Genomic DNA, 23,116 nt, shown 5'->3' on the forward strand with positions numbered 1-23,116 from the left:
GGGGGGGGGCTATAGTCTATTTTAAAAAGCAATATCTCCTTCAAGAACGATCATAAAATGTGTTTTCAATCGATATTTATTCAATAAGGGACCAGTTTTCCTACCTAGCGAAAGGGGACGAGTTTTCCCGAGACGAGTTTTCCCGGGACGAGTTTTCCCGGGACGAGTTTGCCTAAATTCTATTTTATTCTACATTGTATTGTTTTTTTTTTTTTGTTTTTATTTTGATAAAATTATTTTTATATATAACGTCTTGAATTAAAGTTTAAAAAGCAAAAGTCAAGTATCATGGTTCAATTGTTATCTAACAGAAATATTTATTTTGAATGCGCTCCCATCTTATCAAAGAACCTACCGCTTATTTTATACATCAGACCCTTCTGCTCTGCAATGACAACACTTCTCAAATGCAATCGTGATGTTAGGCTGTATAAGGTGTTAACTTTGGTCAAAATCGGACTGTTCCTTCTTTGATCAGACTTTTTGACATTTATCGATAAAAAGCCTACATAAGAGAGAGCACTACCAAACACATAAAGTACATTTCTATGAACGTTTTTAATCGGCTCAACTATTTAGGAGTGCATAGGGAACAGACGCAAACGCACACAAAGTGCCTTATATGACGTTTGTGGGAGAGAACCCCAACAAAATACTCGATTTTAAAGTAAATATCAAGACAATTTCCGCGGAGACAGATATAAACAGAGGCCGAAGATAGTCTGTCATAGGCGACCACGCAACTAGATATTGGTTCTCTTTGTTTTAGCCTTAAAACCGATGGTACTGATGTATGTTGTCCTGATTTTCTGTAACACAAATCAGTATAGTTAAGAAGGTTGAATTCATGATTTTTTTTTGGGGGGGGGGCATACTAAAGTATTGTTTTAAAATCCTAACCTGGTATGCTTTAAAATGTCGACTGCTTTTTTTACATTTTTTTCCGCGTTTTTTATATCGTAAACGTCTTCGACTATTTCCGATTTGGTTCGTAGCAATCGGAAACAGAAAATAAAAAAAAAGAAGTGAAATCGCCCGCAAAAAGTTTTATCGTACGCAACTTTATTTCCTTTTTTTTTTTTTTCTCGCTCTTTTGTCGGTGAATGGATTTTCTTCCTTTCTTTTTCTCGTTTATATCAAACCCCACTTCCTCCTTACGTATATTTTTTTCCTCCATTCATTTTGTTGTTGCCTTGGGAGAAGGGAAATGGGTCATCTAAACCTGGTCATGAGGGACACTTACCTTGCGCCCTTTTCTATCGCCTAAAAAAATTAAAATAAAAACAAGATAGCCACTAAACAAGGGCAGAAAAAAGATAAAACAAACGGACAAGCCAACCTCATTTCTAACAGGACCCTAGAGTTAACTTTTTTTTTTTTTTAGACGAAGTCAATTTCATTCGACACCCCACTCCCATCACTTTTATTTTGATCTTCGCGTTACCCTTACCCCTTCCCTCTCTTCTGACGCAAAATTACTTTACCTCCACCTACAAGAACAACAAATCAACGAAATAATATCTTCAATACCCGTTTTCAATGGCAAATAATCTACGAATAACACCATAACATGGCCTTTTTCTTACCCTTTTCTGGCATTAACTTTTACCCACCATGTCTGGTAAGTTTATTTTATATATATATTTTCTAGGACTGTTTTATTTTACCTGCGCATTCATTTCCGTCTTAAACGACGTTACTTATTTTGTAAATTTCATTTTCCATTTTGATAAAAAAGAAAATAACGTTTTGAGGGCATAGGTTAATAAATGCCAATACGTTTTACTGTTTCTTAGATACGACAGGTGCGCGTTCGGAAATAAATGTTTTCGCACGGCCACGGAGTTTAGCCGGTATTGCCTGGTTCAGAAAAAAATAATTAAGAATTTAGTCGTGTTTACTATTTATTTTTGGTAAATGTTTATTTTAAATATAACACAACGCCGACCATTTTAGTCTGTGTTTTTAGAGGTTTTATTTTGAAATAATCGATTTAAAAATTCGTTTTAGTTTACAAGTCCATTTTTAATGTTATTTTAACAACTATCGATTGGTAATAATAATTTTGTTTACTGTTTATTATCAAACTTACGTACAGGCCAGAAACACACACCGGGAATATCTTTTTCGATTGTTTTATTGGCTATTTTTAACAGTAGCCAACAATAACAAGAAGCTTGATAAAAAATAAATATTCAGCAAGTAAATGATACCAAAGGCAAGATAAGTTACTCTTCTACCTACCTGGATAAGATTTTCTTTTTTTTTGTTTTGGTTCACGTGTGCGAACGAGCGGTACTTACTACTTCTACCCTATCCCCCCTCCCCTTTTATTTTTATTTTTGTCAATATTTTTAGCGGATTTTTATTAGTAATCTACCAGATTATAAAAATATGCAAAAAAAAAAAAAAAAAAACAATAGTTAAATAGTTGTAGCACATTTCGCGAATTTGACCCCCTCCCCCTTTTTTACAGCAATTTGGCATTTTTAAAAACTTACTTTGAAATTTACCCTTTTCCGATTATTTTATGTAAATATTTATGGGTAGCTTCAAGTTTCGTCACCCGACATTTACAAAGGTTTTGCTCGGACGATTTTTTTTTTTTTTTTTTTTTTTTTTTTTTTTTTTTTTTTTTTTTCGGTAAATTTTTACTTTAACTGCAACTCAACAGTCAACACTCGCCCTTTTAAATTGAGAACTTTCAAAGGATCCAAATTTGGGATAGACAAGTACATTTTTGGATATTAAGATATTTTTTCTAATGCATTATTTAATGAATTTCAATGGTCGCTGCCATTCTTAACATGGGGAGGATTAATGCTGGTTCAGTTGGGTAAAAACATGGCCGCCAGTGAAAACATAAGGGGGTACATTTGTTAATGCGAGTCTTACTATGCAGAAAAAGTACTTATCTGGCCCAATTTTAAATGATATTCGTTTTCAACATACCCGAAAACCTACAGAGGTCGTCAATTTAACGGTCAATGTTGAGTTGGAGTTAAAGTAAAAAAAATAAAAATAAAAATAAAACTAATGCTTGTAGTCTAGCGGAATGTTAAAGTCCATTTTATATTCAACAAATAAATGATACCAAATGAGTAATTATTTTTCAGAAATTTTTTTTTTTTTTTTTTAAATACACACTCACACCAACACTTGATCTCCAAGAAATTGAGAAACTGGTTCATCTTAACAAAAAAAGATAATTTTTTCTTTATTTCCATCTTAACAATCACAATTAAAATTACGACTAAAAAAATCTTGGGGTATGCTGAAAACTAATATCGCATTTAAATTTGGCGCAAATAAGTATGTTATCACTAGTGGCCATTTTTGTATGCGTGTACTTGCTTGGAAGGAAAGTAAAAATTTACTAAAATAAGTATTTTTGAGAAAATGACTTTCTTCCTTGCAGAGAACATAAAATATCAAATTTGGGTACTTGTGCAATGTGCATCTGTTAGCGCGCTGAAATAACATTATTTAGAAAGCCATTCTTAACATGGGAAGTGGGAGGTGTTTTATAAATATTCTGTACAATTCAATAAACAAAATTATCGCAAAAATTGAATTTAACTTAAAAAATACTAATTAAAAAAAAAAAAAATAGCGTGTTAATATAAGCACCCAAATTTGGTCTTTAAATTAAAGGTTCCCAATTAATTGGTGAAATTTGCTACTAGTGTGTTTAAAAGGGTTTGGCTGTCGGAGATTTTGACTCGAATATTTTCACCCAAATTTCCTGGATTTGCCAAAGAAAGAAAATATAAAATTTCCCACGCGTCAGTCATATTAAAAAAAAAAAAACAGCTTTAAAAAAATCCGTTCTAAATTCACACATTGACCTCACCTGCAACCTGCACTAGTGATTATTCGTACAATTTGCAAACACTTAACACCAAGTTGCTATTAATACGGAAACAAACAAATTAAGTCAAGGATTTGGATTGTCAAATTAGCTTTAATTTAAAAAAATTGCTCAGTTGAAAAGTACACACCTCTTGATTGCTTCGTTTGTTTTCATCGCTAGTGAAAATACTGGTTATTTAATTAGACGCATAGTTTATCGCAAACAAAGAGCTATAATACTCAACTTTTTGTCTAGCTTTTAATTCTCGACAGCGATTACTTTCGAAATCTCCAACGTTGACATTACGCAGACTATTTTGGATTTTAACAGTCTAACACCTACTTTACAAGCGCTTTTTTTGTATTGCCACACAGACTTGGGGTTAGTGATAGGGCTAATGAGAACATTTTGGGCTGTTTTCGATATTAAGCCACCACTTGTTTTAGCATTTTTTTCGATATCAAGCCACAACGTATTTTAGCATTTTTTTTTCGATATTAAGTCACAACTTGTTTTAGCATTTTTTTCGATATTAAGCCACCACTTGTTTTAGCATTTTTTTACGATATTAAGCCACCACTTGTTTTAGCATTTTTTACGATATTAAGCCACCACTTGTTTTAGCATTTTTTACGATATTAAGCCACCACCACTTGTTTTAGCATTTTTTTTCGATATTAAGCCACCACTTGTTTTAGCATTTTTTACGATATTAAGCCACCACTTGTTTTAGCATTTTTTTACGATATTAAGCCACCACCACTTGTTTTAGCATTTTTTTTCGATATTAAGCCACCACTTGTTTTAGCATTTTTTACGATATTAAGCCACCACTTGTTTTAGCATTTTTTACGATATTAAGCCACCACCACCACTTGTTTTAGCATTTTTTTCGATATTAAGCCACCACTTGTTTTAGCATTTTTTTCGATATTAAGCCACCACTTGTTTTAGCATTTTTTACGATATTAAGCCACCACTTTTTTTAGCATTTTTTTCGATATTAAGTCACCACTTGTTTTAGCATTTTTTACGATATTAAGCCACCACTTGTTTTAGCATTTTTTTCGATATTAAGCCACCACCACTTGTTTTAGCATTTTTTTCGATATTAAGCCACCACTTGTTTTAGCATTTTTTACGATATTAAGCCACCACTTGTTTTAGCATTTTTTACGATATTAAGCCACCACTTGTTTTAGCATTTTTTACGATATTAAGCCACCACTTGTTTTAGCATTTTTTTCGATATTAAGCCACCACCACTTGTTTTAGCATTTTTTACGATATTAAGCCACCACCACTTGTTTTAGCATTTTTTACGATATTAAGCCACCACCACTTGTTTTAGCATTTTTTACGATATTAAGCCACCACTTGTTTTAGCATTTTTTACGAACAAATGTTTTCTCTTTTCGTGCTTATAGAGCTGGATTATTTGAACTACTACCCTCCTCGTCTTCTGTGTAATTCTCAACATGTCGGCCGATGTAACCTTCGACCTTCTTCGGGTGTATCTTGACGAGTTTAAGAATCTGTGCAGACTTTTGAACGGAAGACTTTAATTTATGTGAATAGCATGTTCTCATTTCGTCAGCTATAACCGGATCGAAGTAATTCGCAGTTGTCTACGTTCGCTAGGTATCTCCAAAACAATGTGGAAAAAAATACACATGATTTCGTGACGTCAGATTTGTGTTAACTATACGAACTATGGAAAAGCAGAAGCGACTTAATGATTTTTTAAAAACCTTTGTTTATTTTCTTCAAACTGCAATTAATATTTAATCTTTGTTATAATTTTGTTATGTTTTAAGATTTACACAGTTTAATGATTAATAATATTATAAACATTTGTATGTTAAATATGAAATACGGTTTTACTGAATTTCACGTTCGGCTTCCATACATTTGTTCGGTAAAAAGAGACAAACAAAATATGAGGGGGGCCTACAAAATGCCTAATATTTATGCAATAATATTTTCAAATCGGTTTTAATCTGGAGATAAAATAGCTGACAAGAGCCATGTTTATATAAAAATTTAATATTTAAAAAAAATTAACAATTAAAAATCTATGTTGTAACGGAACATTTTGAAATAATGGAATTTTAACCGTTTTAATCTTTTAAAAATTAATTAATGTTTACAAAGTTTCTTTTTCTTGGCAGACAACTGATTATAGTATATATTAATTCGAAAAAACGCTATTTAAAAAAATATATTTTTTTAATTGCAACTTCAAGGTAAATTTTTGTTCAATACGTGTATTTAAACTTTTAAAAAATATTTTTTTACTTATTTGAACTCTTATGTTTCATAATAAATAGAAATTTCCATAGATTTAAATATATTTTGTTCGAATTTCGAAAAAGTAAATATTGGTGGGTAGGGAGAACACGCACTAAAAATATTTCCCCTCATATTTTATGAAAACATTTTATATGTAATTTCATTCTAAAATGGATAAGTATCGAAAATTTCACGAAAATCTGACGATTAGTTGATTTTTTTCTAGATTTATTAAACACTGGTATGTTTTTACGTTCGGAATGTCTACTACATGGGAACATTATTTTAAAGCTCTAATTATGTAAACATGATTTTCGTCTCGCAATTTCATTATTTTTGTTCGATGAAAAATTTTTTAAAAATTTATTACTGGTTTATTTTGCCCTTGTTTTAAATGGTACAAAAGTTAACTGATAATATTAATTTATAATAAAGTTACATCGTGTTACATATAGGGTTGGGTAATTCTGTAGGTGTATCAGAATTGTTGTAGGAATTTTTGACACCCCTAACACGAAACTGCGAATAAAATATAAAAAAAGGCTTGTAATTTCTCTTTTAAGAGTGGGTTGTTTATTTTCTTTATGGATTATACTTCCAAAATAAACTATTAAATTTGTATAAAAAGTAATAGAAATATTATTTTTTTATTTAAAAAAAAAAAATAGTAATGAAATTAATTGAATTTTACGAGTTCAGTATTTTTCAATTTTTAAACTTTAAAAATCTATCAAAATTTTTCTATTGATTCTATTTTTACGATATTTTCAGGATCAATGTGAAATTTTATGCTCTTTACAATAAACTGAATATAATATTTTAGACAACAGGTTTTTTTTTTAATTCACGCCCTCCTATTTTGAAATGTCTATTAAAAAGTAAATTTATGTGCCAAAGTTTTATATATCACAAATTGAAGATAAAAGATCAATAAATGATATATTCTAATTTAAAACAAATAAAAACAAGTTTTTTTGGAAATTTTCCAGTAAAGTCCGAAGTTTAAAACTTTTTTTTTTAACCACGTTGTTTGTATCTTATTTTTAAATGAAACCTTGGTTCTTGCCCCTTTAATTGAAAAAAAAATTAGGGTTTGAATTACATTTTTCGAGTAGTTATAAGCTTGGAAAGACAGGGGGTCGAATTATTCAATATTTTTCACAAAGTTTCTGACACACCTAGTAATTCTGTGGTGAATTTTGGCAGTCCCTAACGTTAAAATGTTAACATTAAACCTTTAACCTCCGAAAGAGTGTCACTTAGAACTGAATTTTAGTTCATACTTTATCCATTACGAAAGTATTAAGTAAAATTTGGTTTTAAGCAACACTCTTCTGGAGGTTGAAGATTCAATCCTCAGTGCAGTCGATACTAAGAGTAGAATACAATTGCGAATTATTCAAGATTTCTACTCTGTCATGGCTGAGGGAACGAGAGCATTAAATGTGGATTAGATAACGGATTCCGTTCGAAATTCCGTGCAGATTTCAGAGTTAGACAACACACACTTCGAAGAAGGTCGAATGGTACATCAGCCGAAACATAAGAATAATACACAAGATGAGAACAGTATCACATTTTGGAGATGAGAATTGGTTATTTGTATTATTATTCAGCGGGCTACTGAAGGTTGAAGGTTTAATCTTCAGTGTGGGCGACCGAAAAATACATTTGCGAATTACTTAGGACCTCTGTCCAGTCATGGCTGAGAGAACAAGAGCACGCTACCCCCGTGAAGTAAATAAAAGGTTCCACTCGAAATTCCGTCCAAATTCCCGAGTTAGACAGAAATATTCCGGAGTTCGACAAGATACACCTGAAGAAGATCGGAGGTTATATCGACAGCAACGTTGTGAAAATCACACTCAAGATAAGAACGGTAGTTCGAATAATACAAATTATCAGTCCTTATCTCTAAAATTAAGACACGTAATTACCAATCATGTCGCTGGAGAATTTTGAAAAAAAAAACAGTTTAGACTATTACTTTCTATATAAATTTAATGTAAAATGATCGTCCATTTCCTGACAGAATAGGGTGCAAGTGATAACATTAGTTTGAATGTGATGTAATATATTTTTTTAATTATTTTATTTTATTTTTTTTTTTAGAGGTCGGACAGCCGTAAACATATTAGTGTGTGGAAGAAGGATAATCTTGGCTAATTTTTTTTTTTTGTATTCACATTATTTATTTATATTTATTTTTTTTTTACAAAGTTAAGGCATTGCTCGTGAAAGCTTTAGGTAGCTGATTTCGTTCGCCAGTTTCTGTTGCATGGACAAAATAGTACGTCCTGTGTTCGTTTAGATATCGTAGTCAGTGTGCACTGGTTGTCCAACCGACAAAGGATGTTTATTCCGAAAGCCGTTCTTAACATGGGAAGGTTGAAAATAAGAAAATGCCTTTATAAACATCCTCGACCGCACCATATAAAGATAAACACACTTTGCAGGTTGGACAACCAGTGCACATTGACCGATATCGTTTCTAGTGATGTTCGAATCTGGGAGGGGTAAAGTTATGTTCAAAGAGCGCATACATTCAGTGATCAAACGAAAATCGCTGCGTCAACATGATTATAGTGTATACTTGAAGTGCGGCATTTTGATGCAAGACACCCGAACACTGCCTCATAGTGATGCATGTTTTCTTTTTTTAGTATTACAATTTGTATCTTAATTTTTGGTGGGCAATTTGTTGATGTTACTTTTGACTTTCAACAATAGGTTCAATTTTACAAGTGGAAGTTTTCATTTGGTTTTGTAGTCTAATTTAATAACTGCAAAATTTGGTCTCTTCTAACTCGGACAGGTGTTGTTCGATTCAAGTTTAAACACGTGCAGCACTTTATCTCTTTCTATATATACTGCTCATGTCTGTGATATTGGTCAACTAATTTGCATATTGTTGTGCAAAAAAAGTCTCTCTCGTTCGTTGAATGTAATAGGCCAACTGCCACGCGTCGGTTATTTTTTTTCTTTTTCTGCTTTTCATCTTTGCTTCTGGTTCTCTTCTTTACCTTTCCTTCGCTTCCGATGTTAATCCCTATATGCATTTGAGTCAGTGACGTAATACTTACGTCACGACCCTAAATGCAAACGTGATTCTTACAGAAGTAGGCTTTTAATATTAATGTCGGTGCGACAAAAAAAATCACAACTTTATATATGCATGTGCTAAGCAATTATACACTATATAGAAAATATGAGCGTAATTGTTAAATGAAATTAATCGTTTAATAACTAACCATAAAAATAGATACTTAATGAAAATTCCTTTTTCAAAACAATATGCATATTAGTTAACCGTTATGAAGTCGCTCGCATATCCATGACTGAGTATATTAAAAAGTTTGGTTTAATAATTTTTAGATAGAAAAAATAGGATTTTAATATCAATGTTAGAGCCAGAAAAAAACATAGGTTAATTAGAAACATTTATTTCGTGTTTGAATCTATGAAATGTTTATCGATATAATACTAGCCTGGGTGTCCGGCGTTGCCCAGGTGTTTGGAGATGTGTTGAGCAAAAAAACAAAAAAGTGGTAGTAGGCGGGCAGGCAGGCTCGAATTCATACAACTTTGTAAGAATGTGAAAAAAACGTGACGTATTTGCTGTTGTGTTCATCGCCCAACCGGAAGTGCCGTATGTTTAAATTAAGGCTAGATAATCGAAAAGAGGATGAATTTCGAAAATATCGGCGAAAAAAAGCGACCTCTCCCTGTAGAAAAGTGCCCAGTTGAGGGTGAAGAAATTAATGTTTTTAGCCAATTTTTCGATAGTTGGCATCCAAAGGGTCGATCTTCAAAATGATACCGATCTCGTGAAAATCGGTCGCCTCTGTTAAAAGTTTTAGGCAGATATACAAACATACATATGGACATACATTTACACAGACAGATAAGATTTCTATTATAGACTGGCAACTGCGCCGCGTCGGCACACACAACGCCGGGTCAAACACAAAATCAAGTACATTCAACATTGTCTTACAATCAACGCTGACCCTCAACGTTCAATCAACGCTAACTCGGAGCATGGGAAATTCCCATATGCACAAAACAAAATCACTGAAAAAACAAAAATACCTTAACTAAGGGTAAGGATAATGAGTAAACGTTGGATAAAATGGTTAAAATTACGAACTTGCCAAGATTTGAACCTGGAATCTTTTGATTCATAGTCAGACGCGTTATCCCTTGTGCCACAAGTTCTGTATGTATGCCGAAAGATGTTACCACGACTGTATACAGACAGTGCTAAATTCCGTTGACATGGGCAGGTAATTTTTTCGACAAGTGCATGAAACGGCCCAAAAACCCTTATTTCGGGCTTTTTGTCTAACTCTGCGTTGTTTGCTACAAACCATATATACATACGGACAATCTAGGGACTCGCACCTTTCAGAGAAAAAAATTTTTTTTTTAATTTGGTGCATCCGTTCGAAAGTTTTATTGGTGTATATATATATACATACATACATACATACACATAAATAAACATGTAGAATTTTATTACGCTTTGATAAAGTATTGTACTTAATAAAAGTCCATTTGGTGTGTTTAAGAGGGGTTTAGGCGAAAGATTCCCCTCTCACCAACTGAAAATGAAAACAATTGCAAAATCTGTTATGCTATCAACTTGGAAAATATAAACATTTATGGACAAGAAAAATCTATGACAAAAAAATAAATAAATAAATAAAATATATATTCCAAATGAACTTGTCAGATAGAATCGGTACATCTTTCCACGAGAAAACCATTTACACAATTAATGAGACAATGAAATAAAGATTAAAAACTGAAATAAATATAATATTAACACTTGCATCTAGAAAAGAAATATTACAAAATTCATAAGTCAACTGCTATAATAAGGCGTCCTTCGCGGCTTCAAATAGGAATTGATTTTGCTTGAAATAAAAATGCAGCGCTTTCATTTTTTCAAAGAAAGCGGTCATCACGTGACATAGCTCGTTACTTATACAAGCATGTTCTATTATAAGTAGTAAGGTGTCGACGGGGGGGGGGATAAGAAACCAGCATAAGAGTAGTGGTTGATGGGCAGAAATCAGACGCTCTCAGTATTAATGCTGGAGTCCCTCAGGGGTCCATCCTTGGCCCAACTCTCTTCCTGATCTATATTAATGATCTTCCAAATCACATCCTTACATCATTTGTAGACATCTATGCTGATGACACTACTATCTATGGTAGCACATCTAAGACCGTAAACGACCAAGTTCTCTCTGATTCTCTCTCCTCTGATCTTGAGCAAGTGATACAATGGGGAAACAGGTGGCTTGTTACTCTTAATGCATTTAAAACCAAGCTTTTATCTTTACGTCATCAACGCTCTGATCCCCATCTGGCATCAATTGAAATGAATGGCTCTCATCTTGGGGAGGCCTCATGTTTTGACAAGCTTCTGGGCTTGACCTTTACTCCTGATCTTAAATGGAACACATACATTAAATCCGTTGCAAAGGCCACTGGAAAAATGGTGGGATCCTTCCATCGATCCAGTAGATATAGCCAGGTACGTCCAAGGATGGAGTACTGTTGCCATATCTGGGCAAGAGCTGCTAGAAAGACTTATCCTGCCTTGATAGAGTTCAAAATAGACTTCGTAGCCTTGTGGGGGATGTCCTTTTCTCTTCCCTGCAACCTCTTTCTCACAGAAGAGATGTTGTGAGTTTGTCTCTGCTTTATCGTTATTTTCACGGCAAGTGCTCGGCTGAGCTCCAATCTATGGTCCCCCTCGTCAAACTTTCACAAGAAACACTCGTCTAGCAGAAAACACTATCACTAATTTCCCCCACTCTAATCTGTACCTAAACCTAAACATAGATTCCATGAGCAAAGCTTCTTTATTAGAACTGCACGCCTATGGAATTGTCTTCTGTTTTTCTGCTTTCCAGCTGACTACAATATAGTTGTCTTCAAGTCTAACGTAAACAAGTTTTTGATGAGCCGTTCCATATAAGTTAAGTAATTTACCGAATCTCCATTACTAACGGTTACTATATTGTCCAATCTCCACTGTACACTCTTTAACGCTTATCCTCGACTGGCCTCTTGGCCTTGATAAGTGGTGATGCCTATGTAAAAAAAAAAAAAAAAATACAATTTTTGAAGGCCAAACTACCTCGGAAGGCAAAGTTCGAAATTTGGCTTTAAAAAGGCCAATTTAGCAAAATGTGGACAAGAATGAGAGTGACCTCTGTTTGATGTAACCTCGTTTTCGAATATCTTTATAATATATGATCATTGTTGTAATAGTTTGAGAAAGGAACTCGTAATAATTTCCATGTACAGCGGTTTTTCACTGAAGAAAGAAGTCCGTGAGATTTTGTTAAAGGGAACATTCGAAAGAAACGGGTAGGGGGGGGGAGAATATCATCTGTCAAAGCGCTCTGGACTGAACGAGTAAATTAAAGATTAACTCTTACAATATGATTTTGTTATTGAACTGTGTAGCATGATATTACTTTCTGAGTATTAGCTCTTAATTTATCTCATTTGGTAAGTTCTATATTTAAAATACAATGGACACTATTTTTATATAAATGTTACTAGACTCATATTTGCTGCTTTTTTTCTGTTTAAAAACCTAATTTCTTGAAAAAACTATCATCTTTATAAAAGGATTTGTTGACTCAATATATTTCTCGCTGGAATCTTAGTAAGATCTCAATTATTCCAGTACTTATATGAAAACCAGGCTCGTGAAAAAGAATTTCAAAAACTACTTGACAAATATACTCGGTGAACTAAGTGAAAGAGATTCAAACAACTACACTTAAAGGAACGGTTAGAACTATTGAAAAAATCTCTTGGTTAGAATGTATGAGATAGCAAATGAATGTCAGGCATCCGGTTGGATGCCCCGTTCCCAGCTTTAACAAAATAAGAAAAGTGGAGAAAAAAAAAAAGAATTTCACTGAGTTCTGCTAGCTTTGAATATTTTCAATAAATTATTAAAATATTTTTTGTTTCATTTCGATTATTTTAAGTAGAGAACGTTACGAATTTAGAGTGGGTCGACACAGTCATCTAGATATTGATAACATGAATTCTTGGCTAGCGTTTCTCGTTAACCATTTGAAGGGCCATAGTTGAATATTCAATAAAATTGTTTTCCAAAACAAAACAAAAAAAAAAAAAAATAAATAATGAACAAACAAATAAATAAAAAAGAAATAAACTGGGGCTCGTTTATTTTAGGAGGCGGGGGGATAAAGACTTTTTCTCCATAACAAGGGCTTCACATCAAGGATCATTTTTTTTATTTTTTTTTATGAGGAAGTCACCACTTATCAAGGCCTGAAGATCACTCGGGGATAAGAGTGACTAAGTGCCAGATGGTCGTTGAGACGACACTGTAATTATCAGTAGTAGTGGAAATTGGGCGGAATTTGATTAAGAGGACGACGGCTCAACAAGAACTTGTTTATTCAGTTCGTTATTATGCCTTCATTGTCAAATAGACACTTTATAGCCGGTGCATCTAAAAAATCTCTAATTGCTATGTTATAGAATGATGGCCCCTCTATACATAAATCTATTTTATTTATGAATTAATAGAACACCAAAAGGTAACGAGTTAATAAAAGTTCAGTGTTGTATGTGTGTGCACTTGTGAGACCGTGTGTAAGCGGGCAAGGCTAAATTGAATTTGCCTGCAAAGAATCTGTATCACGACCTTCGTTAAGGTCTCTTTAGGAAGGTCACAGATTGCATAGTCGTTGATAACTCGTATTGAGAGGTTGAATCTCTCACTACCGAACGTGCTTCGTCTCGCTTATGTAGTCAGTAACTAATAGGTACTCGGCTCTCGCAGCAACTCCTTCTAGTTGGGTAAAGTCCAGTTTCGGTAACCAATCAGAATTAAGTATTTCGCCAATCAAAATGAACGATTTTCCGCTGTTTTTTGTTCACTCGGAAGAAGGTTCTAAAATATAAAGGTAGAAGAAACGTTCTACCTTCTGAGCGTGAAATGTTTTACTGGCTATAAAGTAAATGTTCTGTTTACAATGAAAATCCAATCGCGAACTGAAACTCTTCCGGCATTTAAAGCTCTTTTTTAATATAAGATTTTTTTTATTTACAAATCGTGTTTCTAAAAGTAGTACTCGAGAGTTTATTTTTATGTACAGATTTTAATCAATTTTATGCCAAGATGGACGACGTAATAGACTGCTAGACATCAAGTGATTACTAATAAATCAATCGATCTGCAATTGATTGATTATTGGAGTAAACAATGAAATATATAACATAAATTGTATCCTATATATATCTACATTAATTAGTTGTTAATTACAATGTTCTAATTAGAAGAGATAATGGATTTAATTGGAGGTGGGTGGGGCTATTTTGTTTTCGAGGTGAATGTTATCGTTACATGAGGCGATCACGATCAAGGTGATGGACACTGCTGATACGAAAAGATCATGTACAAAGAAACTAGCAAACTCTGCTCGTATTGTGACAATGATTTCTTAACCATTGAAAGCGTGAAATGTTAGTGTGATAAGGCAAGTCATTTCATTTTTTTTAATATTTTATTTTTACTATCCTTTAAGCCTTAAATTAGCGACATTTCCAGAAAATATTAGCCACCATTTTTCATTTACTAGCCCTGTCTACTCACGGATAAGATGGCGCTGTCTGTCCTTCCTTTCCTGTACACTTCCTTTCATGACTGTTTGCAAGACTTGATGATCGTATGATGTGGACGTACCATTTCGTTGTCTTCTTTTTCATGATATTCAGTAGATGTTCATGTGGCCAGACTCCTTGACTGAGTCTGTGCTTCACATCTTCATTTTTAATATAGTTTTTGTATAAGAGGTTCACGAACTTCCAAAGTATGCTTTTTGTGACCTCTTGATAAGACCATTTCATGTACTGTAAGAAGCAAAAAAGCAAATAACAAGGCAGAAAAACACCCCAATCTTGAATCGCTCTAAAATAAATAAAAGTCAACAGTAGTTTGTGCATTTTGCAGTGTAGACAACAACACAAATACATAACAAATAAATGTTACCAAATGCAAGATAAGTTTTTCTTAAATAAGTATTTTAATTTTTTTCCTAAATAAGTATTTTAATTTTATATGGCGTAATCACGTTGACACACCAGTTCTTACTAGATCACAAAAGTTAAGCAACGTTGAGTCTGATCAGTACCAGATGAGTGGCTATTTGGGAATACCGGGCGCTGTATGTAGGAGGACGTTGACATCTCGGGGACTGCAAAAAGCAGAGCGTCGTCATCTCACATAACAGGGTTATATATACGACGAGACCGCTTGTGAATTTGATATTCCCTAGATACTTCCTTCAAGGGGAACCGGTTCAACTCGCCTAGGGTTAATTGCCAGCAGCTACATTATTTTAATTTTCGATTTTTGAATGATGATCGAAACTCCTGATAATCATCGAATGTCAGCCATTTTTCTTGTTTTAACTTAACACTACCTGCGTTTCAAAATTAGAAACGCTTTAAAATAAGTTAAAATATAAGTCAGTAGAAGAGTGACTTATCTTGCTTTTGGTAAAATTTGTTATATATTACTTTTTTGTTTGTTTAACGAATTTACTGCAAAATGTTTGCTATTTCTTTTTTCTTTAGCTTATCGGAAATGATATTGCTGAAGTACTAGGTACGTGCAAAATGAATGTCGATGCTCAAAATGCATAAAATTTTTTTACCCCTCTCTTTACTTAAAAATTCACCAAAAATTGGAAAATTAACCAATTTTAATGAAATTTTCAGTATTTATGAAATAATGGGCACTAACTATAATGAACCCATTATTTTTATTTAAATCTTAGTGGAAATGTATCATTTCAGTTAAACAAAAAACACCATTACTAAAATTATGATTTTCAGTAGTAAAAAAATGCATAAATTTAATTTTGCTTTTTTTATATAATTAAAGTAAAGCATCGTAAATTATAACAATTAAAACAGAAATTATTTGATTTTTACAGGAACATTAAGAAATAAGCCCCAAAAGTCTGTATGAATGAATTCAATATAATTCGAAGAAAAATTATTTTCTCAAACTACCGATATTATCATTGAATTAAGCATACATCTGTATTTAATATTTTCACATAAAAGAATTATAATTGCAAAAAATTGTTTGTTTTTTTTAATTACAGGTTTCGCATAATTTTTATGTAAGATTTTAATATTGTCCTTGTTTGCATGAATGTGAAACTTTCAGCGTAGCGTAACATATTTACATTATCTTAAAAAAATAAAAATGAATTTAAAAACGGAAACATAGAAAAATAATTAAATTAAAAAATGGTTAAAATCATACAAACGTTTGTGAGAGGAGTGTACGGATGCACGTCTGGGGTGGGGAAGAAAACTAGCACCCTTACCTTTTAACTACATGACGTCATTTTCAGACAGTCTTTCGACTGTTTAAGATTTTGGGCTTCTGTATAATCTATGTTTATAAAACTTCTGTTTGTTGTAATTTTGCGATGGGCAGAATCCCTTGCTTTTTGGGTCTAATTAAGCTATTTTTTTTTTGTACAAACAAGGCGTTTTTTTTTAATTTAATTCAATATCTTAGGACTTTACTAATTATCTTTGAAATAGACCCAGAAAACTAATATTTATTTTTTTAAAGGATTTTTATATTGAATTTATTTAACTTCAAAATTTTGCTGAATTAGTTAGCACGCCGTGAAAACTATTTTTTTCACGTGTACAAATATTTTTTTCGTTTTGGAAATTAACTTTAGTCTTTAATCTTTCAAATACAATCAAAAAGTAGTTGAAAACCTACAAAAACTATTGATAAATCGGCTTTCAAAACTATGCCCCCCTATTTTAATTCGACAATTTTTGTCCGTAACCTAGTGAATACTAGCGGAGCATAACTTTTTTTTACTTCCCCCGCCATTTTTTAGTTGGCAGTATAGTAAATTAGTAATAAAATATTGAATACATGTTTAAAAATTCGTCAAAATTGATTAATTCTTGTAAAAAAAAAATAATGATAAGTGGTGATGCCTATGTAAAAAAAAAAAAAATACAATTTTTGAAGGCCAAACTACCTCGGAAGGCAAAGTTCGAAATTTGGCTTTAAAAAGGCCAATTTAGCAAAATGTGGACAAGAATGAGAGTGACCTCTGTTTGATGTAACCTCGTTTTCGAATATCTTTATAATATATGATCATTGTTGTAATAGTTTGAGAAAGGAACTCGTAATAATTTCCATGTACAGCGGTTTTTCACTGAAGAAAGAAGTCCGTGAGATTTTGTTAAAGGGAACATTCGAAAGAAACGGGTAGGGGGGGGGAGAATATCATCTGTCAAAGCGCTCTGGACTGAACGAGTAAATTAAAGATTAACTCTTACAATATGATTTTGTTATTGAACTGTGTAGCATGATATTACTTTCTGAGTATTAGCTCTTAATTTATCTCATTTGGTAAGTTCTATATTTAAAATACAATGGACACTATTTTTATATAAATGTTACTAGACTCATATTTGCTGCTTTTTTTCTGTTTAAAAACCTAATTTCTTGAAAAAACTATCATCTTTATAAAAGGATTTGTTGACTCAATATATTTCTCGCTGGAATCTTAGTAAGATCTCAATTATTCCAGTACTTATATGAAAACCAGGCTCGTGAAAAAGAATTTCAAAAACTACTTGACAAATATACTCGGTGAACTAAGTGAAAGAGATTCAAACAACTACACTTAAAGGAACGGTTAGAACTATTGAAAAAATCTCTTGGTTAGAATGTATGAGATAGCAAATGAATGTCAGGCATCCGGTTGGATGCCCCGTTCCCAGCTTTAACAAAATAAGAAAAGTGGAGAAAAAAAAAAAGAATTTCACTGAGTTCTGCTAGCTTTGAATATTTTCAATAAATTATTAAAATATTTTTTGTTTCATTTCGATTATTTTAAGTAGAGAACGTTACGAATTTAGAGTGGGTCGACACAGTCATCTAGATATTGATAACATGAATTCTTGGCTAGCGTTTCTCGTTAACCATTTGAAGGGCCATAGTTGAATATTCAATAAAATTGTTTTCCAAAACAAAACAAAAAAAAAAAAAAATAAATAATGAACAAACAAATAAATAAAAAAGAAATAAACTGGGGCTCGTTTATTTTAGGAGGCGGGGGGATAAAGACTTTTTCTCCATAACAAGGGCTTCACATCAAGGATCATTTTTTTTATTTTTTTTTATGAGGAAGTCACCACTTATCAAGGCCTGAAGATCACTCGGGGATAAGAGTGACTAAGTGCCAGATGGTCGTTGAGACGACACTGTAATTATCAGTAGTAGTGGAAATTGGGCGGAATTTGATTAAGAGGACGACGGCTCAACAAGAACTTGTTTATTCAGTTCGTTATTATGCCTTCATTGTCAAATAGACACTTTATAGCCGGTGCATCTAAAAAATCTCTAATTGCTATGTTATAGAATGATGGCCCCTCTATACATAAATCTATTTTATTTATGAATTAATAGAACACCAAAAGGTAACGAGTTAATAAAAGTTCAGTGTTGTATGTGTGTGCACTTGTGAGACCGTGTGTAAGCGGGCAAGGCTAAATTGAATTTGCCTGCAAAGAATCTGTATCACGACCTTCGTTAAGGTCTCTTTAGGAAGGTCACAGATTGCATAGTCGTTGATAACTCGTATTGAGAGGTTGAATCTCTCACTACCGAACGTGCTTCGTCTCGCTTATGTAGTCAGTAACTAATAGGTACTCGGCTCTCGCAGCAACTCCTTCTAGTTGGGTAAAGTCCAGTTTCGGTAACCAATCAGAATTAAGTATTTCGCCAATCAAAATGAACGATTTTCCGCTGTTTTTTGTTCACTCGGAAGAAGGTTCTAAAATATAAAGGTAGAAGAAACGTTCTACCTTCTGAGCGTGAAATGTTTTACTGGCTATAAAGTAAATGTTCTGTTTACAATGAAAATCCAATCGCGAACTGAAACTCTTCCGGCATTTAAAGCTCTTTTTTAATATAAGATTTTTTTTATTTACAAATCGTGTTTCTAAAAGTAGTACTCGAGAGTTTATTTTTATGTACAGATTTTAATCAATTTTATGCCAAGATGGACGACGTAATAGACTGCTAGACATCAAGTGATTACTAATAAATCAATCGATCTGCAATTGATTGATTATTGGAGTAAACAATGAAATATATAACATAAATTGTATCCTATATATATCTACATTAATTAGTTGTTAATTACAATGTTCTAATTAGAAGAGATAATGGATTTAATTGGAGGTGGGTGGGGCTATTTTGTTTTCGAGGTGAATGTTATCGTTACATGAGGCGATCACGATCAAGGTGATGGACACTGCTGATACGAAAAGATCATGTACAAAGAAACTAGCAAACTCTGCTCGTATTGTGACAATGATTTCTTAACCATTGAAAGCGTGAAATGTTAGTGTGATAAGGCAAGTCATTTCATTTTTTTTAATATTTTATTTTTACTATCCTTTAAGCCTTAAATTAGCGACATTTCCAGAAAATATTAGCCACCATTTTTCATTTACTAGCCCTGTCTACTCACGGATAAGATGGCGCTGTCTGTCCTTCCTTTCCTGTACACTTCCTTTCATGACTGTTTGCAAGACTTGATGATCGTATGATGTGGACGTACCATTTCGTTGTCTTCTTTTTCATGATATTCAGTAGATGTTCATGTGGCCAGACTCCTTGACTGAGTCTGTGCTTCACATCTTCATTTTTAATATAGTTTTTGTATAAGAGGTTCACGAACTTCCAAAGTATGCTTTTTGTGACCTCTTGATAAGACCATTTCATGTACTGTAAGAAGCAAAAAAGCAAATAACAAGGCAGAAAAACACCCCAATCTTGAATCGCTCTAAAATAAATAAAAGTCAACAGTAGTTTGTGCATTTTGCAGTGTAGACAACAACACAAATACATAACAAATAAATGTTACCAAATGCAAGATAAGTTTTTCTTAAATAAGTATTTTAATTTTTTTCCTAAATAAGTATTTTAATTTTATATGGCGTAATCACGTTGACACACCAGTTCTTACTAGATCACAAAAGTTAAGCAACGTTGAGTCTGATCAGTACCAGATGAGTGGCTATTTGGGAATACCGGGCGCTGTATGTAGGAGGACGTTGACATCTCGGGGACTGCAAAAAGCAGAGCGTCGTCATCTCACATAACAGGGTTATATATACGACGAGACCGCTTGTGAATTTGATATTCCCTAGATACTTCCTTCAAGGGGAACCGGTTCAACTCGCCTAGGGTTAATTGCCAGCAGCTACATTATTTTAATTTTCGATTTTTGAATGATGATCGAAACTCCTGATAATCATCGAATGTCAGCCATTTTTCTTGTTTTAACTTAACACTACCTGCGTTTCAAAATTAGAAACGCTTTAAAATAAGTTAAAATATAAGTCAGTAGAAGAGTGACTTATCTTGCTTTTGGTAAAATTTGTTATATATTACTTTTTTGTTTGTTTAACGAATTTACTGCAAAATGTTTGCTATTTCTTTTTTCTTTAGCTTATCGGAAATGATATTGCTGAAGTACTAGGTACGTGCAAAATGAATGTCGATGCTCAAAATGCATAAAATTTTTTTACCCCTCTCTTTACTTAAAAATTCACCAAAAATTGGAAAATTAACCAATTTTAATGAAATTTTCAGTATTTATGAAATAATGGGCACTAACTATAATGAACCCATTATTTTTATTTAAATCTTAGTGGAAATGTATCATTTCAGTTAAACAAAAAACACCATTACTAAAATTATGATTTTCAGTAGTAAAAAAATGCATAAATTTAATTTTGCTTTTTTTATATAATTAAAGTAAAGCATCGTAAATTATAACAATTAAAACAGAAATTATTTGATTTTTACAGGAACATTAAGAAATAAGCCCCAAAAGTCTGTATGAATGAATTCAATATAATTCGAAGAAAAATTATTTTCTCAAACTACCGATATTATCATTGAATTAAGCATACATCTGTATTTAATATTTTCACATAAAAGAATTATAATTGCAAAAAATTGTTTGTTTTTTTTAATTACAGGTTTCGCATAATTTTTATGTAAGATTTTAATATTGTCCTTGTTTGCATGAATGTGAAACTTTCAGCGTAGCGTAACATATTTACATTATCTTAAAAAAATAAAAATGAATTTAAAAACGGAAACATAGAAAAATAATTAAATTAAAAAATGGTTAAAATCATACAAACGTTTGTGAGAGGAGTGTACGGATGCACGTCTGGGGTGGGGAAGAAAACTAGCACCCTTACCTTTTAACTACATGACGTCATTTTCAGACAGTCTTTCGACTGTTTAAGATTTTGGGCTTCTGTATAATCTATGTTTATAAAACTTCTGTTTGTTGTAATTTTGCGATGGGCAGAATCCCTTGCTTTTTGGGTCTAATTAAGCTATTTTTTTTTTGTACAAACAAGGCGTTTTTTTTTAATTTAATTCAATATCTTAGGACTTTACTAATTATCTTTGAAATAGACCCAGAAAACTAATATTTATTTTTTTAAAGGATTTTTATATTGAATTTATTTAACTTCAAAATTTTGCTGAATTAGTTAGCACGCCGTGAAAACTATTTTTTTCACGTGTACAAATATTTTTTTCGTTTTGGAAATTAACTTTAGTCTTTAATCTTTCAAATACAATCAAAAAGTAGTTGAAAACCTACAAAAACTATTGATAAATCGGCTTTCAAAACTATGCCCCCCTATTTTAATTCGACAATTTTTGTCCGTAACCTAGTGAATACTAGCGGAGCATAACTTTTTTTTACTTCCCCCGCCATTTTTTAGTTGGCAGTATAGTAAATTAGTAATAAAATATTGAATACATGTTTAAAAATTCGTCAAAATTGATTAATTCTTGTAAAAAAAAAAAAAAAAAAAGAAAAGTTTTTTTTTTTTTTTTTTTTTTTCGTTGGGGAGTATTCTCATCGACTGGGAAGGGTGGGTAAGTTATGCTTCCATCGGGTTGACGCGGAGTGGCGGTCATTCTAGAAGAAATCATAACCTTTTCCATTATCCTTTCTTGATGCCTAGTGTGGTTGTAGGCTATTCATTTCAAACCTGCTGAAAAGTTCATTTAGAACAGGGAACCGGCGAGCTAAACCATATTTCATGGTCCTTTTGTCTGACACCAGAACGTCGTGTCTGACACAAATATTTTTTGTGGATTCCTTATTTCAGTGCGTAGAGAGTAGTAAATAGAACAATTGTTTTAGTTAAAGATGGCGGACCCTTCTCTATTAGGGGAAGAGGAGAGAGAAATAGATTGCTTCCATTCCTATGATATTTACCTTTTACCCACCCCCACTCGGTACAGACTAGCAGGTGTCCTATAGTGGAAAAGTGCACAAATTTCTGTCATAAACAAACACCAGTAATACTTTGTTTCATTTCATTTTTTTTTTTTTTTTTACTAGCAGGCTGCCCATCATTGCTCGGCCTTAAAATACGCTTAAATATATTTTAATTCATGCAGATTTCGTATTGAGAAAATTTTTTTACGACCTGCCTCAGCGTTGTACAAACACCTTCAACCACCATATATTAAGAACGGCTTTTGAGATTGGAGGGGGGATTCCGAAAGTCGTTCTTAACATAAGGAGGTTGAAGTGTTTATAATACGCACGTCGTAAAAATTGACCGAAAATTCTTTATTATTGTAACCAATATATATAGTAATGATTTCAAAAGTTAGAAAAAAAACAAACAACTTCGGTGCCATCAACTGGAATCGAAGCCAACACATTCAGTGCTTCAGCCTTCACGTTACCGTCTGAAATATCGCCAGATGAATAAAGGCTAAAAATTAAGTGACTTTGAACTAAGAATGTATATGTATGCATGCTCAGAAGTTAGGCGATTTAGTGCCAGGGG

At 32.7% G+C, this 23,116-nt stretch overlaps 1 protein-coding gene across 2 annotated transcripts in view; it reads left to right on the forward strand.

The window, feature by feature from the left end:
- The first annotated feature begins 1,002 nt into the window (after positions 1-1,002).
- The window catches only part of LOC145283664 (leucine zipper putative tumor suppressor 2 homolog), a 675,696-nt gene continuing 653,582 nt past the window's right edge, over positions 1,003-23,116 (forward strand). The window contains exon 1 of one of the 2 annotated variants that reach the window (XM_080132667.1): positions 1,003-1,621. The gene's annotated coding sequence lies outside the window, so the exon portion shown is untranslated. The remainder of the gene's footprint in view (positions 1,622-23,116) is intronic. The other variant, XM_080132671.1, reaches the window with a different exon arrangement.

This window comes from Euprymna scolopes, chromosome 8, assembly GCF_053919585.1.
Source record: "Euprymna scolopes isolate OS-2025 chromosome 8, ASM5391958v1, whole genome shotgun sequence".
Taxonomy (NCBI): domain Eukaryota; kingdom Metazoa; phylum Mollusca; class Cephalopoda; order Sepiida; family Sepiolidae; genus Euprymna; species Euprymna scolopes.